The sequence below is a fragment of the Hevea brasiliensis genome, chromosome 11 (assembly GCF_030052815.1).
Source record: "Hevea brasiliensis isolate MT/VB/25A 57/8 chromosome 11, ASM3005281v1, whole genome shotgun sequence".
Classification (NCBI taxonomy): domain Eukaryota; kingdom Viridiplantae; phylum Streptophyta; class Magnoliopsida; order Malpighiales; family Euphorbiaceae; genus Hevea; species Hevea brasiliensis.
Genome location: NC_079503.1, coordinates 2,684,335 through 2,701,198, shown reverse-complemented (window position 1 = coordinate 2,701,198; position 16,864 = coordinate 2,684,335). Strand labels below are relative to the sequence as shown.

General features: G+C 34.8%; 1 non-coding gene across 1 annotated transcript; it reads left to right on the top strand.

The window, feature by feature from the left end:
* The first annotated feature begins 16,187 nt into the window (after nt 1–16,187).
* LOC131170873 (small nucleolar RNA R71) lies at nt 16,188–16,294 on the top strand. The gene has a single exon (XR_009141638.1). It is a non-coding gene; the product is annotated as a small nucleolar RNA R71 (small nucleolar RNA).
* Nucleotides 16,295–16,864: the final 570 nt, after the last annotated feature.

Sequence of the window (16,864 nt, the reverse complement as noted above, 5' to 3'; positions counted from 1 at the left end):
TCGCGCTACGACCCGATTGGAATAAAAAGTGAGATCTGCGTTGGTAGTGCAGAGCACGGGCCGATAAATATTGTAATATTCTACCCTTTGTGGTAGAGTTGTGAGATATTCGGAAAGCACACTGGAGTTAGGGTTTGAGAGTTCTGATTGATTGTATCTTGCTTTTTTCATCATAGTGAAACTTTTTTTTCTTGTCTTGCCCATGGACGTAGACCTTACGGTTGAACCACGTTAAATTCTGTATTATTCTTCTTCTATTTTCAATACTGTGTGATTGTGAGATTTGTGTATGTGCCTTAGATTTGCATGCTTGTTATAACAAACTGGTATCAGAGCTTTGTGCGCAAAACCTATGGTTTACAGATGGCATCGTCTTCAATGAAGTAAGAGATAGAGAAGTTTGATATTGGATCGAGTTTTAGTCTGTGGAAGATTAAAATGAAATCTTCCTTGATCCTACAAAGTCTATGGAAGGTAATCGATGATAACTTTCCATAATGTATGAAAGAGGAGGAGAAGGTTGATCTAAATGAGAGAGCCTTGAGTGCGATTTTCATGAGCGTAACTGATAATATCTTACGCGAGATTGCTGGTGAAAGCTTAGCATCTGCAGCATGGAAGAAATTAGAGGAGTTGTACTTTGCCAAATCGTTGAACAACCGCCTGTATCTGAAGAAAAGGCTTCACAATCTGAGAATGAGAGAATGTACGCCCATTAAAGAACATCAGAATGAATTCAATTCAATCATTATGGATCTGAAGAATATTAATATTGAGATTAACAGTGAGAATCATGCCCTTATTGTGTTATGTTCTTTGCCACCCTCCTATGAAACTTTTGTTGATACTCTGTTGTATGGGAAAGACAGTATTTCACTAGACAATGTTAGTAATTCTCTAAAATCGAAGGAGTTGAAAAAGAAATTTCTAGATAATAGAGAAAGATTTGAGGGGGAAGGCTTGGTAAGCAGGGGAAGAACACATTCAAGGGAGCATTCTTCCAGCACGAAGAAATCTAAGGCCAGATCTAAGTCAAGAATGAAAAAGGCCAACTGTTTTGAGTGCGGGGAGCAAGATCACTATAGGAAAGACTGTCCCAAGTTGAAAAATAAAAAAGGAAAGCAACCAAAAAGTTATGCGAATGTGGTTAATAGTTTTATTGATTCTGATAGTGGTGACAGTGCTAGAGAAATTTTATCTATGAGTTCATATCATGGACAAAATTCCTGGATTTACTTATAATATGTGTCCACATAGAAACTGGTTTGTCACTTATAAACAGATGAGTGGTAAGGTGTTTCTAGGCAATAATCGTGCATTATCTATTGAAGGAATTGGTAACATCAGATTGAGGATGTTTGATGGCGTTGTCAGAACTATAGAGTGTTGGTATGTTCCAGGACTAAAGAGGAACCTGATTTCTCTTAAGACACTTGACTCTCATGGATTCAGATACCATGCAGAGAATAGAGTTCTCAAAGTGTGCAAGGGCTCTATGGTACTCATGAAGAGTAGTTTGATTCAAGATTATATTTTCTTCAGGGCAATACAGTTTTAGGGGAAGCTGTAGTAGCATCCGAAAGCAATAATCAGAATTAGACTCAATTATGGCATATGCGTTTTGGTCATATGAGTGAAAGAGGATTATCTGTGTTAAGTAAGCGGAATTTTTTGGACGGGCAGAAAATAGAATCTATGGACTTTTGTGAACACTGTGTATTTAGCAAACAGACCAGGGTGAAGTTCGACAAAATGGTAGTGCGCAATACCAGAGGAACGGTGGATTATATCCACTCTGATCTATGGGGTCCTAACAGAATCCCTTCTAAGAGCGGTGTCAGGTACTTCATGACTTTAATTGATGATTACTCCCGGATGGTGTGGGTGTATTTTCTGAAAATAAAAGATGAGGCATTTTCAACCTTTGTAAAGTGGAAGACGATGATTGAGAAGCAGACAAAAAAGACAGTCAAGCGTCTTAGAACTGATAACGGGTTAGAATTTTGCAATCATGAGTTTGATGCATTCTGCAGCAATGAAGGTATAGTGAGACATCACACTTGTACAAGGACACCACAATAGAATGGTATTGCAGAAAGCATGAACAGAACGCTTTGTGACAAAGCACGAAGCATGCTCTCACATTCAGGATTGGGAAAGGATTTCTGGGCTGAAGCAATTAATACAGCCTGTTTCTTAGTTAATAGATCTCCATCTACAGCTATTGAGTGCAAAACTCCTTTTGAGATCTAGTCCGATTCACCTGCTAATTACTCTCAGCTGAGAGTATTTGGTTGCCCTGCTTATGCTCATGTGAGAGATGGTAAGCTTGAGCAGAGGGCAAGAAAATGCATATTTCTAGGGTATGCATCTGGAGTGAAAGGCTACAGGTTGTAGTGCAATGATCTAAAGTCTCCAGGATTAATTATCAGTAGAGATGTGACATTTAATGAGTCTGCTTCATTGGATAGTCAGAGGGAGAAGTCAATAGCAGAATCATATCACAGTGTCAGAGAACAGGTGGAGCTTGATATTAATACTTCAGCAGTTCAGTCCAGTGATTAAGAGGATGAGGTGCAAGATCCTGATCAACAAAAGGATACACCTAAGTAACAGTAATAGGAACCATATAGCATTGTAACTGGTAGATAGAGAAGACAGATTAGCTCACCGCAGAGATATGCATATGTAGATCTAATTGTGTTTGCCTTGTCAGTTGCTAAAACAGTTGATGTGCATGAACCCAGCAATTATAGAGAAGCTATTTCTTATTCAGATGCAGATCAGTGGGTCGATGCTATGAGTGAAGAAATTGAATCTCTTCACAAGAATCAAACTTGGGAGCTTGTAACATTGTCTAAGGGACAAAAAGTGATAGGTTGCAAATGGGTGTTCAAGAAGAAGGAAGGCACTCCAGGGGTTGAAGCACCTCGATATAAGGCATGGTTGGTAGCAAAAGGCTTTACTCAGAAGGAGAGGATTGACTTTAATGAAGTGTTTTCTCTAGTTGTAAAGCACAGTTCTGTCATAGTCTTACTTGTTATGGTTGCTCTTCATGATCTAGGGCTTGAGCAACTAGATGTGAAGACAGCATTTTTGCATGGTAAGTTGGAGGAGCAAATTTATACAAGTCAGCCTGAGGAATTTATCATTCCAGGCATGGAAAATCATGTTTGCTTGCTTAAGAAATCTTTATATGGTCCGAAATAGTCTCCTAGGCAGTGGTACAAAAGATTTAATACATTTATAGTTCTTAATGGCTTTAATTATAGTTCATATGACAGTTGTGTATATTATAAGAAGCTTTCAGATGATTCCTTTGTTTATTTGCTATTGTATATGAATGACATGCTTATTGCTGCTAAAAGCATGTCACAAATTAACATTCTGAAAAAGCAATTGAGTGATGAGTTTGAGATGAAGGATTTGGGTGCTGCAAAGAAGATATTGGGAATGGAAATTACTAGGGATAGAAGTGTTGGAAAGCTTTTCTTGTCTCAACAGGCTTATGTTGAGAAAGTGCTTAAGCGTTTCAACATGAATAATGCTAAGCCTATGACTGTTCCATTTGCAGCCCATTTCAAGTTATCTACAGACATGTCACCAAAAACAGATAAGGAGATGGAGCACATGTCTAGTGTTCCCTATTCGAGTGCTGTTAGTAGCATCATGTATGCTATAGTATGCACCCGACCTGACATTTCATATGCAATTAGTGTTGTAAGAAGATACATGGTGTGTCCTGGGAAAAAGCATTGGCAGGCAGTGAAATGGATTTTAAGGTATTTGAAGGGTACTACAGATGTTGGTCTAACATTTGACAGGGCCAAGATGAGTGATTTAGTTATTGGTTATGTGGATTCAGATTTTGTAGGGGACTTAGACAAGAGGAGATCTTTGACAGTTTATTTATTTACTTTTTTTGAAAGTGCTATCAATTGGAAGGCAACATTGCAAGCTACAGTTGCTTTGTCTATCACAAAGGCTGAATAAATGGCCTTAACAGAGGCAGTAAAGGAAGTTTTATGGTTACAAGATTTGGTGGGTGATCTTGGATTGATACAAAATAAGGCAACAGTGTTTTGTAACAGCCAGAGTGTAATACATATCACAAAAAATTAGATGTACCATGAGCGAACTAAGCACATTGATGTCAGATATTACTTCATTAGGGACATTGTATCTCAGGGGAATGTAGTTGTACAGAAAGTCTTTACACATAATAATCTAGCAGATATGATGACCAAGGGAGTCCCAATTAGTAAGTTTAGTCATTACCTAGACTTGGTTGGTATTTGTAGTGTTCAGTAGTGCCCTCGCGAGGGCATATGGCAACACAGAGTATTTTGTGGTTATTTTATTGCTGATTAAGAGAATTCAAACCAAGGGGAATAATTGTTATTTTTTTGTGGCTTGAATTTTTGGATATGTTTTCATGGGCTCGAATTGTGATCCGACCTAAAGTTTCGCGCTGCGACCCGATTGGGATAAAAAGTGAGATCTGTGATGGTAGCGCAGGGCACGGGCCGATAAATATTGTAATATTCTACCCGTTGCGGTAGAGTTGTGTGATATTCAAGAAACACACTGGGGTTAGGATTTGAGAGTTATGATTAATTGTATCTTGCTCTTTTCATCATAGTGAAACTTTCTTACTTATCTTGCCCGTGAACGTAGATCTTATGGTTGAACTACGTTAAATACTGTGTTATTCTTCTTCTATTTTCAATACTGTGTGATTGTGCGATTTGTGTGTGTGCCTTAGATTTGCGTGCTTGTTATAACAATAACAATTAATACTACGTTTCACTGTGGAAAGCACATAAGCACCCAATAAGTTTTAATCAATTAGTGCCTATTAATTTAATTGTGATGATTATTAACTTGGAGTTTTAGTTAGTGATATGATTACTTGCTCACACTATTAAAATGCGATTAAAAGACTAATAAATTAATATAACACATCATTTAGATTTCCTACTGTTGAATTTTTTTTCCTTTTATATATATATATATATATATATATATATATATATATAAAGTGACTAAATGCTAAAATGAAAGCTTAATCAGCTGATTACAAAAAGAAGCAGCTAATGAAGGTTAACTTAGGCAACTCCAAAAGACTTCTATCTTGAACTGAATTTGAATATATATATAAGTAAAGAGAAAGCCATATATATATATATATATATATATATATATATATATATATATATATATATATATATATGGCTTTCTCTTTACTTATATGCACCTAGAAAGATATGTAAAACAAGCAGTTACATGTGGATTCCAACATATTAATAGCATGTATATATGGCATTGAGATGCCAAAGATATATATATGATAATCATGCACAAACACAGGTTTAAGCTGCCACAGAATTATATTATTTATGATATTTAATTAATCATATTAGCATCTCCGTAGCCTTTTACATGGTTATTACTTCTTCTAGGGCTATGTAGCTAGCTAGGTCACTTTTTAATCACATTTTTTTAATAAGATTGTACATGCAGATTTTTTATGCTTCGTTAGTTGGTTTGACATATGCATATTGGCGGGTCTAAACACTACCTTATTAGCTTACTTTTTTCATTCCCTTTTTCTTATTTTTATTCCTATAGCATTTATTACAAAAGTAGCACAAAGTAACCCATTTTTATATACATTAAATAATTTAATTATGCATCTTTTTGACATTTTTATTAGAACTACTGTAAAAAAAATAATATTTCAAAAATATTAATAAAATAGTATTAAAAAAATTAAATTTAGATTTAGTAAGTTTTAGTAATAAGAAATATGATAATTCTTGTTTAGACCTGATCCACCATAGACCTAAGATATAAATATGTAAGATTTATATATTTAATAAATAAGTCATACCATATACTTGTATCTTAAATTCATGACATTAAAATAATATAATAACTTTTTTCAAATTATTTTTTTTAATAGCATCTAAATGATGCTTTTTTTATTATAAAATGGAGTTTTTTTTTTCTTTCTGAAAAACAGTTTTAGCTCTCTAACTACAATGCTAAACAGGTGCTATATATATATATATGAACTCTCATGAAGGGTTTTTCTGTCATATCTAGTGATTTGTGTGCTTAATTTGGTCCGACTTAGCTTGATGTTCTTTCACCAGTTAATTCATTCACTTTGCCAAGTTGTAGTTGCAAGTTGGATTAGTATAAAGTTTCAATAGTTAAGACACTCATTAAGTTAGTTTAATATATAGTAGAATGTTTGTTTTGAAATGTAAAAGAATAGATTTTTAAATATTGATACCACAACTGCAGTTGTAGTAGACCTAATAAAGCAATTAACAGAAAATTTTGATTTGTGAAGATGAAGTAATTATTCTTGGGAGGATCGTATACCATTCTATTTTTGTTTCTTTATTATTTTTCTACTAGCTTGTTCAAGTGCTAGCTAGAATAAAAGTTTAAAAGTATACAGTTATATATCTAAAAGATATATGCCTTAGAGCTACTTGAGAGTATTCTCAGCCGTCAAAATTTTTCTTCATTAACTTATTCTAGCAAGAAGGAAACACACAGAAAGCTAACTCGGGACAATTATTGGGAATCTTGCCATAAAAAAAAAACCATTTATCATTAAAATTTACAAAACAATTTTTACCACTTCTAAAACAAATATTAAGGGTTTGAGATCCGTATACGAGTGAGGAAGGTGTTAGGAACTCCACATTATCCCTCAATGAGGGCAAGTGAATTTAAGGATGTACTCTTTATAAGTTAATAGTGATAATTTATTGGATTTTAAATTATGATGTTGATCCCTGTATTTGTCATAGGATCACTCAATGTTTCACTATTTAGAATTAACTTGAGAACAAAAGTAAATGAGATGACCCTAAAGTGAATTTGACTTCGAATATTTTAGTAAATTCCTCCCTCCATACAATTAGGACTGTAATTTCAAAGAGGCATTATTTGGTTCCTAGAGATTTATAACAAATAAGGAGGATTCTCAACTTACTCATTATTGATCTCATCATTGGTACTCAAACAATGGAGGGTGAAGTGTGTCAAGTGAACATGAAATTGAATCAACATGGGATTAGATCTTCATTCCTTTTAATTGGAACTCTAATTCAAAAGGAACGTGTTAATTAAAAACTAGAGAGTTTTATTCGTTAACAAGAACTCTCAGTTAATGAATCTAAGTCCCATTATTGATGTAATCATCTATCACCCTTTCCCCATACTGATTCAATTTAAATTATTAATGCATTTATAATTCAATGATTTATAGAAGTTTGTTCCTAAAATCTTGTTTAATCATGAGATGAATTGTAGTAACCCTAGATTAACAAAATTTAAGAAAGGACTCTCCCTTAATTAGAGTGTGAAAATAGAATATTAAGGACAAATCAAGGAAGGATTCTCCCTCGTGCATATTAAAAATGTAATGGCCCGGCGCATTAGTGATATTGTCCGCTCTGGGCCGAAGCCCTCACGGTTTTAAAACGCGTCACTAGGAGTTACGAACCACCAACTTATAAACCCAGCATCTCTCCCGTGTTTTGCCGATGTGGGATTTGCCTAGGGTGTTACAATCCACCCTGGTACGGTGTGTCCGCAAGTGCACGGGTCACAGTAGTATAGTTTTAAAAATTGATATCGATCCCACAGGGAATTGTGCTTAAATTGGAAATAAAAGTATAAGCTAATTAAAATGACAAAAATTAAAAGATATTAAAAATAAAATCTAAAAATTAAAATTAAGACAAAAATTAAAGATGTAAAATGAAATTTGGAATTAAAATTAGTATTTGAGGAATTAAAACTAGATCAATCAATTAACTAAAATTAATTAAACTAGATTACCAAAAATTAATTTGAAATTTCTATTTATGAAATTAAGAAGAATTAAATCTAAAAAAAAAAATAAAGTAATTCTAGATATTGGATTTAAATTGGAATTAAATTTAAATTACTATTTATGAGATTTGGAGGATTTAAATCTAAATTCAATGAAAATTAAATTGATTCTAGAGATTGAATTTTTTCAATATTGTTTGCATGTGATTTTTCCCTAATTTAGCCAAACACATGAGAATTACAATTTTGAGGGAAATCAATTCTTAAATTTTTGAAACCTTTTTCAAGCATCTCAAAATTGGTTTTCATTAAATCAAACCCTGTTTTCACGGTATTTCAAATCTAACAAAAACCCAATTAATGCATAAAATTGATTTTTGGAAAATTCCCCTTAATCTTCTTAGCTTATTTCTAACACCAAGAAAATAAAGTTTATTGCAAGATTATCCATCCCCAATATTCACTTTTCAGTCCATCTATTAAGGATTAAAACTTAACTTAATGAGGGCCCATTCATCAAGCAAGGAAATAAGCACACAAGCAATAAATCAAAATATAACAATATTCATTTAAATGGCTAAATCAGTTCAAAACCACAAAACAAATCAATATTTACAAACCCATCTCTAGAATCTCAATCAACTACTCACAAATCATTGTTTAAAGACAAACCCAAATGAAGAAATGAAGAAATAATGGAAATGTAAGCTAAAGGGGTAGAAAAACCCAGAAATTGCGAAGGATCTCTGCAGAAAAGTGCGTAAACGTGATCCTCAAGCTCGGAAGAAGATGCAGAAGATGCTCCTCCCTTTCCCTCTTTCTAACTTTACCGAAAATGACTCCCTTGCTCTCTATATGGAAAGAAAGTGATAAAGGGCACTTTATATAGGCGAGGGGACTGTTCTAGAATGGGTAAAAGGGGGAAGGATCCAGAGAAAGTGAGGTAAAAGGTCGAGTAACGGAAATGCCACGTCAACAATTTTCCAAGAAAAACGACATAAGCCGAGCCGGTTGTGTCGCGGTTGTGTCGCCTCGGCGTGAATATCCGACGATCGACACAACTGCGACATAAGCTAATCTTTGTCTTCTGGTTGTGTCGCTCTCGGCCATTTTTTTACTCAACTTCAAAATTTTTGCAATTCGATTTTAATCTCCTCCAAATGGTTACTCTGATCAAAATACATCAAATTTCTCCAAATTTATCCTACAAAACAAATGAATTCCAAAAATTAAACTAAGAAAAGTGAAAATTGCAAAATTGACTAAATATACACTAATATCTATAATAATGGCTATGAACAAGGGTAAATAATGTGCAAAAATTACACCTAAATGATGATCTAAAATGCATGCATCAAATTCCCCCATACTCAAACTCTTGCTTGTCCTCAAGCAAAATTTCATTAAAACTCATTTGGAAGGGAATAGAATCAGTCTTTGAAAACACAAAAATCACAAATCCAAACCACCAACTTACCTCTAGCCACCAACATTCCAAGTTCCCACCAGCAAAAGCACAAAGAATGAAGCAAGCACTCTCAACAATTACAGAATAGCTAAGAATTAACCAATTAACCCAAGCAACAAATACCAACTAGCTACAAGAGTCAATTGTGCCAAAACAAACCTAAATGAAATAGATAGCCAATGTGTCTCAAATAGATGGTGAGTAATGTATGGAAGATTATATTGCCAAACCCATATGCAAGCATAAAAGATCTAACTCTACTAATGTAACAAGCATTTTTCAAAGAATCATTAGGTCTTTTTAAGGGTTGTAATGGGGTCAAATAGGGTAAGATTGTGGTTATCAAAGAAAGGAAATAAGGTAAACAAAATATGAGAATAATATTAACCATGAAACTCAAAGTGCATCCTCTTTTTTTTTTTTTTATAGTAATTTTTTTATCAAGAGGAAAGAAATTCACAATGAATCTTAAGTGCTAACACAATAAAGGGACTACTTTTATAATATATTTTTTTTATTTTGTATGTGTCCCTATTTCACGTCACACCCAAAATTACCTTTGGGATATTTTTGTGACTTTTTTTTTTATCAACTTTTCACAATTACTCTAGCACTTTTCAAGATGTTTCAATCCTCCAAGTTTTTTTTTTTTTATATTATCATTTTTTTATGCACTTAATTGCTAAAATACTATTCTCATAGATAGGTGGTAGTGTTTAGGTTTAATGGCTAGGTAAATGATTTGGGTTCCAAAGAAATTAGGGAATTAAGGTTCAAGGGGGTTTGCAAGGGTTGAAATGAAATTAAGGTAGGTTAAGGCTAAATGTGAGGTTTAAAATATGAAGGAATGCCTAAATCATATTCTTATCAAATGCAAGTTAAAAATTTCGCTTTGAAAGATCTAAGATGCTTGTTCTAGGAATGGTGAGACGACAATGACCATTTTCTTTCTTAAAGGCTTATCCAGACACTCAAAACTCAAAATAACTAATCAGAATCTGCATACCTAGATGAATGTATTAATTTTCAGCTATTAAGTAAGAGAAAGAATAATGCTTAAGACTTTGTACCCAGCTGGAACTTTCATTCCACTAACCATCTAAAGGCAAGTTGGATTGCTTGAATAAGTGGCTTATGGAATCCAAAAACTGGTTTAAAAATCCAAAAATTTTAAATGAAATGCATGAGTGTAAATGTCAAGTCAACCTATATGCAACTAAATATGCGTAACTAAGTGTATGAAGCTATATGCAAGTGTATGTATGTGAATATGTACAAGTATGAGTGTGTCGCTAAATGAAAAAGGAAAAAGTAATTTTTGCAAAAAATTTACCCTCTCCCCCATACTTAGAATGAACATTGTCCTCAATGTTAAAATAGTGCAAGGAATGGGATAATTATGTGCATAAAGAAATGGGTAGCTCATATGTGCATAAAGAATTATTACCCTGTTGCATAAGCGATAGCACAACTTGTGTTGAAAGTGACACAAGCTGAGATGAGAATTGTTACCTCATTGAAGTGCAGCCAATTTAATTAAGTAAAATTTGGACAGCTGCTGCACTCATTGCAAAAGAAACAGTGCAATGGAAGCCATTAAATCAATTAAACTCAAAAAGTTGAAATAGGGAGTTAAGCTCAAAAATGTAACCATCAAGTGTAAATCCGAAGTAGCACATAAAAGCAAGTGAGCAATGTACTAGAGATATAAAAGCAAAATGTATTTTATGAGGAACTAAAAAAAAAAAACAACACAAGCAAAATATTAACTAAACAAGTTAAAAACACTAATGAATTAAGCAACTAAATTTTTTTTTTTTTTTATGGGTAGTGGGCTTTTTTTTTTTTTTATGCTCATTTGCTTGCAATGCATTGTATCCCATCTGCACAAGGAAATTAGAACAATGTTAGATTCTGAGTAAGGAGTATAGAAAAGCTTAAAACAAATATATAAAAGAAATAAAGAATTAATGGAAAATTATGAGTTATGTACAAAAATGCTAAGTTTAGGTCTTTAGCTTGACCATACTCACTCAAAATTTCATGGAGAATGAGAAAGATAGCAAGTTGCTATTTTCTCAATTGGCTCACCAGCTGAATAATGCCTCAACCTTTGCCCATTTACCTTGAAATTACCCGATTTTTCACCAAAAATTTCAACAGCACCATGGGGGAAAACTTTCACAATTTTAAATGGACCGGACCACCTCGATTTTAATTTTCCTGGAAAAAATTTTAACCTTAAATTGAATAAGAGAACCAAATCTCCTTCTTTAAAGTCCTTTTTCTTAATATGCTTATCATGCCATTTTTTTGTTCTTTCTTTATAGATCCTAGCATTTTCATAAGCATCAAGTCTCAATTCTTCTAACTCATCAAGTTGCAAAAGTCTTTTGTGTCCAGCAGCTTGTAAATCAAAATTGATTGCTCTTATGGCCCAATAAGCTTTATGTTCTAACTCTACGGGCAAATGGCATGATTTCCCAAAAACTAACCTATAAGGTGTAGTTCCTATGGGGGTTTTAAATGCTGTTCTATATGCCCAAAGAGTGTCATCTAATTTAAGGGACCAATCTTTTGGACTTATTGTGATTTCTCCAAGATTTGCTTGATTTCTCTATTTGTGATTTCTACTTGGCCATTTGTTTGAGGGTGATATGGTGTGGCAATCCTATGCTTTACCCCATATTTTCTCATCAATTTTTCAAATTGGTGGTTGCAAAAATGGCTACCACCATCACTGATTATGGCACGTGGGGCACCAAACCTGGTTAAAACAAATTTTTGAAATTTCACCACAACTTTTGCATCATTGGTAGGTGTAGCAATAGCTTCTACCCATTTAGATACATAGTCTACCCCTACCAAGATATATTTATTCCCATAAGAAGATAGAAATGGCCCCATGAAATCAATTCCCCACACATCAAATAATTCAACTTCTAATATGGATTGTTGGGGCATCTCATCTCTTTTGGAAATGTTGCCTACCCTTTGGCACCTATCACACTTGCTTACAAAATTTCTCACATGTTTAAACATATTAGGCCAATAGAAACCTGATGTCAAGACTTTTTCAACAGTTTTTGAGACACTAAAATGACCACCATATTCAGAGGAATGACAATGGTAAATAACATCATGAATTTCTTCCTCTGGTATACATCTCCTAATTATTCCATCATTACATCTTCTAAACAAAAGAGGTTCTTCCCAAGAATAAAATTTAACATCATGCAAGAATCTTTTCTTTTGCTGCCAAGATAAATCAGGTGGCAAGACACCACAAGACAATAAATTAACAAAATCGCCAAACCATGGAAGTGCGAATTCAACACATACAATTGCTCATTCATGAAAAATTCATCAATTGGCACAATTTCATCATCTTTATTTTCGCTTTTATCCTAGAAAGGTGATCAGCCACCACATTCTCAACACCCTTTTTATCTCTTATTTCCAAATCAAATTCTTGAAGTAATAAAATCCATCTAATCAACCTAGATTTAGCTTCTTTCTTGCTCATTAAATACTTTATTGCTGCATGATCAGTGAAAACAATTACCTTTGAGTTGACCAAATAAGAACGGAATTTATTGAGTGCAAATACTACCGCAAGGAACTCCTTTTCAGTTGTAGCGTAATTGACTTGGGCTTCATCAAGGGTTCGGCTTGCATAGTAAATGGCATAAGGTTTTCTATCTTTTCGCTGGCCAAGGACAGCTCCAACAGCAAACTCGCTTGCATCACACATAATTTCGAATGGCAAAGTCCAATCCGGGGGTTGCATGATAGGAGCTGTTGTTAATGCCGTCTTTAACCTGCAAAAAGCAACCATACAATCTTGATTAAAATCAAATTTAACATCATGATTCAAAAGATTTGTTAAGGGTTTAGCAAGTTTAGAAAAATCCTGAATAAATCGCCGGTAAAACCCGGCATGTCCAAGGAAACTTCGCACTCCTTTGACAGTGGTTGGAGGGGGCATTTTTTCAATAATTTCTATTTTGGCTCTATCCACTTCAATTCCCCTTTTTGAGATCAAATGCCCTAAAACGATTCCCTCTTGGACCATAAAGTGGCATTTCTCCCAATTCAACACCAAATCATTATCAGCACATCTCTGCAAGATTTTAGACAAATTAGTCAAGCATGAATCAAAATTAGTACCATAAACTGAAAAGTCATCCATGAAGACCTCCATAATTTCTTCAATAAAATCAGAAAAAATGGCCATCATGCACCTTTGAAATGTGCCAGGCGCATTACACAATCCGAATGGCATCCTTCGATAGGCAAAGGTGCCATAGGGACATGTAAAGGTAGTTTTTTCTTGGTCATCAGGATGTATTGGAATTTGAAAGAAACCAGAATACCCATCTAAGTAACAAAAGAATGAATGCTTGGCTAATCTCTCTAACATTTGATCCATAAAAGGAAGGGGAAAATGGTCTTTTCTTGTGGCATTGTTCAACTTCCTATAGTCTATGCACATTCTCCAACCTGTAACAGTTCTAGTGGGTATCAATTCATTATTCTCATTTTTAACAACTGTCACCCCACCTTTTTTTGGTACAACATGCACAGGACTAACCCACTCACTGTCAGAAATTGGGTAAATAATTCCAGCAGCTAGTAATTTTAGGATTTCCTTTTTCACAACATCCTTCATTGTAGGATTCAATCTTCTTTGGTGTTCAATGGAAGGTTTACTATTTGGCTCTAGGAAAATCCTATGCATACAGACTGTTGGACTAATTCCCTTTATATCATCAATTGCATAACCCAAAACTTTCCTATATTCTCTCAAAACTCTCAACAATTTTTCATTCTCAATATCAGTCAATGATGCATTAATTATAACAGGATATGTTTCATTTGGTCCAAGAAAAGCATACCTGAGGTTGGAAGGAAGAGGTTTAAGATCTACCTTTGGGGCATCCTCTACCTTTAATGATGGTGGTTTGATCTCCAAATTTTGCACTCCTTCAAGTTGAAAAATTGTGGCTTCAGGATGTGGTGGAGAGCTCTCCAAGTGTTGTGCAAAAATAGCCATGTTGTGATTATCATCATTAATGCTCCCACCATGGACTAAGCAATTTTCAAGTGGGTTTTGTGGATAGCTTTGTCTGAAATGCTCTTGAACAATCTCATCAATAATGTCTACCCGCAAACAAGACTCAACTTCTTCATGTTTCCTTTTCATGGCTGGATTGATGTTGAATATCATTTTATCATCTCCCACTCTAAGTGTCAATTGCTCACCCTTTACATCAATTAATGCACCAGCTGTTGCCAAAAAGGGTCTTCCCAATAAGATAGGAACTTTTGTGTCTTCTTCCATATCCAAAATGACAAAGTCCACCGGAATGTAAAATTTCCCAACCTTGATAGGCACATTTTCAAGAATGCCTTCCGGATACTTAATTGAACGGTCAGCTAATGAAAGATACATGTTTGTGGGCTTCAATTCTCCCATATTCAACTTCTCATATATTGAAAGTGGCATTAGGCTGACGCTAGCTCCAAGGTCACATAAGGCATTTGCCACACAATTATCACCAATATGACAAGGAATGGAAAACACACCCGGATCTTTGAGTTTGGGAGGTAACTTTTTCTGAATTATAGCACTGCATTGCTCTCCCAAGTTGATGGTGTCATAATCTTCTAGCCTTCTCTTGTTGGAAAGAATCTCCTTCAAAAATTTGGCATAACTCGACATTTGGGATAGTGCCTTAGTGAATGGCACATTGATATACAACTTCTTTAGCACTTCAAGGAATTTGCCAAATTGTTTGTCTAGTTTATGCTTGATGAATCTTTGAGGGTAGGGAAGGGTGGGCTTGTAAGGTTCAGGTGGGATGTATGGTTTCTCTCCCTCATCTTGCTCACTTTTGCTTTCTTCTTCTTTTTCATTTTTCTTGCTCTCAACTGAATTTTCTTCTTTTGTGCTCTCTTTTTCTTCTCTCTTGTTTTCACTCTCTTGACCAACTTTCTTACCACTTCTCAAGGTCACCAACTTACATTGTTCATGAGGGTTTTGTGGTTGGCTAGGTAGTTTCCCATAGGAATTGCTTCCTGATGAGCTTGCTTGTTGCGCCAATTGAGTCTCCAACATGCGGTTGTGGACTTGTAATTGATCCATGGTTTGTCTCATGTGTTGCATTTCTTCCTCCAATTTGTTATTCATCTTGCTTTGTTCAGCAAAAAATTTCTCCATCATGCTCTCCAAAGTTGGCTTCGGTTCATGAGGTGGAAGGGATTGTTGTGCTCTTGCTTGATATCCAGGTGGTGATTGTCTTGTGGGCTGAAATTGAGGCTGAAATTGAGGCTTGTTCTGCTGCATAAACTGCTGGTTATGAGCATGATTTGAGCTTTGGCCTTGTTGAGCAAAAGTTGCTTGTGGTCTCCATGTTGAGTTGTTCACATTAGAATAAGCATTTCCCATAGGTTTCTGTTGATAACTTCCTGCATAAGCAGCTTGTTCTTGCAAATAATCATCACCATAAGAAGAGTAATCAACTCCACAACTTTGAGTTCCATCTGTGAAGGCAACTTGTTGCATAGTTGTAGGAGTTGAGGTTGTTGCCTTTGTGCAAAAATCACTAAGAAGCTGAGTTAACTGGTCAAATCTTGCATTCATGTAGCTAACTGAGTCTAGTTCATAGATCCCAGCTTTCTTTGGCTCAAGTGCTCTAGGATTTCCCCATAAATGGGTATTATGAGCAATCTTCTCTAATAGATCATAGCATTCTTCACTTGTCATTCTCATGAAATCTCCTCCGCTTGTGAATCAATTGTGTTTCTTATGGTGGAGTAACTCGTGTAGAAATTCTGAACAATCATCCATTTGGGTATTTCATGATGAGGACATTGCCTTTCAAGCTCCTTAAATCTCATCCAGGATTCATACAAAGTTTCATCATCTCTTGGTTTAAAAGCTACCATCAAATTCCTCAAATGAGTAGTTTTCCCAGGTGGGAAAAATTGAGATAGAAAAGCTTGAGATAGCTGCTCCCAAGTAGCTATAATAGCTTGTGGAAGTGAATCATACCACTCCAATGCTGAATCCCGAAGAGAGAATGGAAATAAGGTGAGTCGAATAACTTCATCAGAAACTCCAGGTTGTCTTTGTGTACCACATATCATCAAAAATTTCTTCAAATGAGAATGAGGATTTTCAAGTGGGCTACCTCCAAATTGTGAATTCTGAACCATTTGAATAAGACCGATTTTAATTCAAATTGATTAGCTCCAATAATAGGTCTGTTATCTCTCACATCAGTACATCTAGGAAAAGCATAATCTAACATGGATCTTCTTTGAGGATCATTTTGATTAACAACAGCATTTTGCCCGTTTTGCTCGTTTCCTCCATTATCTCCTCCAATAGCTCTATTTTGATTCTCCATATTTTCTATTGTCTCCTCTTGCTCAAATATTTGTTGTTCTTCTTTTTCTGCTTCTTTTCTTCTTTTGTATTCCTTTTTGTTGGCTCGACAGAATTTTTCAATTTCAGGATTGAACAACAAT